Source organism: Empidonax traillii, unplaced genomic scaffold (genome assembly GCF_003031625.1).
Source record: "Empidonax traillii isolate 1590-97213 ecotype Southwest subspecies unplaced genomic scaffold, ASM303162v1 scaffold342:size1861417, whole genome shotgun sequence".
In the NCBI taxonomy this organism is placed as follows: Eukaryota; Metazoa; Chordata; class Aves; order Passeriformes; family Tyrannidae; genus Empidonax; species Empidonax traillii.
Genome location: NW_020955535.1, coordinates 158,349 through 160,916, shown reverse-complemented (window position 1 = coordinate 160,916; position 2,568 = coordinate 158,349). Strand labels below are relative to the sequence as shown.

The window sequence follows — 2,568 nt, the reverse complement described above, 5'->3', positions numbered from 1 at the left end:
AAAAAAAAAAAAAAAAAAAAAAAAAAAAAAAAAAAAAAAAAAAAAAAAAAAAAAAAAAAAAAAAAAAAAAAAAAAAAAAAAAAAAAAAAAAAAAAAAAAAAAAAAAAAAAAAAAAAAGAAGTAGTAGGAAGGCAAAAAGAAAATTGGGAAAAAAGAAATTGTTTTCAACAGCAGAAATAGTTTTTTTATTTCCAGTTGAAACCACTGTGAGGTAATGCTGAAGAACTGTTACGCTTTCATCTGTGTAGAATCAGCCTGACTGACTGTCCCCTGCTCAGCCCAGGCTGACACCACAGTGTTCCACTGACTGCTGCTGATAAGGAGATTCACGGAGCTCCTGATTCTCCAGTCAGGTTTTTGCTGCCATCTCCATCGAAACCAAGGTTTTATTCAGCCAGCCCCTCCTGAGCAGTGCTGGTCCCTTGGATATGTTGTGCTAATGATGCTATTTCCTCCTCCTGATGCTCCCAAGTGCAAGAGCTCAGTAGGACATAAACAAACTATTTCCTTATCTAAAGCCTACTGTGGCAGGGCCCTCCTCTGAAGCCAAATGATTTGGTGCAATGCAGTGAGTCCTGATTTGTGCCCTTTTACTGAAACTGAAAAATTTTCTATTTACTATTAGATACCATGAAATTGTCTCCAACTACTGCTCACCATGTTTGCTAAACCTAAGGGAGAGCAATAAGAACTAAAAACAACAGTAAACCTGTATGATTTATGCAGCTCTATTTTGTGTTATGGAATCCAGTCATTCAAAGCTGCCTGCTAATTTTAGGCTGGAAATACTATCCCTGGAGCCTTCAGCCTTCATTTGTCTCTCCTTCTGTGAATATTGTAATTAATAAATATCCCAAAGCTCTCCTTCACCTTGCTTTCTGACAGTGTAAGGAGTGCTGCCATGCATTAACACCCAAGACAGACTAGGAACAAAAAGGGGGTGGCGGGGGAAAGATTAATACTTCAATTTTATTGGTAATTAATATTCACAGTTCCAAGATGTGTTGTCTTTCAGTTCACTTTGAGAAATGTAGAGCAAACAAGAGGATGATAACATTTATCATAGCTGGTGAATTCACAAGTGGAGCTGGCAAATATAATAATTGAAACTATGCTCTGTAATGCATCTTCTTCATGCATGAGTTCTGATACCGCTAGCCTGGCTTTGATTCATTGTTTGTCTGGTCTGTGGAACAGCTTGCAGTAATTGCTGTATCCAGAGCACTCTACTTGGGGCTAGAAGAGAGATCCATTTCACAGACAGCCACCCTCTGGCTTTCTCCATATTCCCTCCCTGCTTTCCACCCAGACATTAACTCATTAGCTTGCCGTTTCATGGATGTGTGTTCAGACCCCCAAATCACCACATGCTGTACTCTCCCCCTTCCTCTATTAGGGAAAAGCATTATGCTACAGAACTACACCCTGGGGAAGGAAATGTTCCACTCTAATTACCACTGACAAAAGAAATCTACAGATTGATTAAAAACAATATGTGGGGAATTAAACAGGAAATGCAACGTGCATAAACCTGCATGGGTGAGATCCACTTTTTCCCTGGCTGGAATGCAACGCAACAGGCTGCGAGGAGAACTTTGGAGTGTGTTTGTTTGGGAGAAGGCCATCGGGAGAATGGCCAGGAAGAGTCACAGTGGTTTGGCTCATTGTCTGTAAATCATTATAGGTCTGTGGTGTGGTTTCAGATTAAGGAAGAGCCATGGCCTTCTAGGCTTAGTCTGTTTTCTAGTTTGCCAGCATTCTCGCAAGCAGGAGCGACAGGAGGTGTGGGAAGGATGGGACAGGGTTGGTTCATGGTGGAGTGGATTGTTTTTGGTGAGGCTACCTTACCAGCGTTGGTGTCAAAGAGGAAGTAGGGAAATTGTGTCTTCTAGAGCATCTTCCCCCTCCTATTCCGTGGAAGAGAGCAGTTACATCAACCCTCCTACTGCCTGCAGCAGATCTGAAATACCTGAACTGTGGTATCCTTGCCCACCTTCAGTAGTATCTCCCCAGAATGTGTGGGAAATGTTAAGCCATAGGAATGCTTGGGAAATGCTAAGCTTCTCCAGCTGGGTTCAGGAGGTCACCATATAGCAAAGAAACCTCTTTGTATTGGTTGTGTTTGGACAGTTTCTACATGTCAAAATATCACCAAAACTGACCTTTAGAGAAATAATATTAATTCATTATTGCTGGCTCTCCTTAGAGAGTGGCTATGCAGCTCCTTAATCATAATTACTGTTCAGAGAATAATTAATCTGATAAGAGTTTTTAATTAGATTATCTGAAGTAAGCTGTGTAAGTGATTTTGGCCTCCCAGAGTCTGAAACTGCAGCTCTACAAAATGATTTCCAAAAGGCCTATTTGGTAATATCACTGCTGACATGGGGGTCATGGCTCAGCTGTCCTACTGACAAGCATCATCTTGGCATGCTGACTGGAGCTGGTGCTGGGAGCATCCAGGAAAGGGATTTTAGCTCAGATCCAGTATATGCAGTGAGGTTCTTAATTCTCCCTGAGCTAAATAGGTGCTTAAATGCCTTTGTGGAGTTTGGGTCTGAATTTGTC

At 41.2% G+C, this 2,568-nt stretch overlaps 1 long non-coding RNA gene across 1 annotated transcript in view; it reads left to right on the top strand.

Annotated features, from left to right (window-relative positions):
• The first annotated feature begins 2,292 nt into the window (after nucleotides 1-2,292).
• LOC114061609 overlaps nucleotides 2,293-2,568 on the top strand; it is an 860-nt gene continuing 584 nt past the window's right edge. The window contains exon 1 of the long non-coding RNA XR_003572161.1: nucleotides 2,293-2,501. This is a non-coding gene — a long non-coding RNA (uncharacterized LOC114061609). The remainder of the gene's footprint in view (nucleotides 2,502-2,568) is intronic.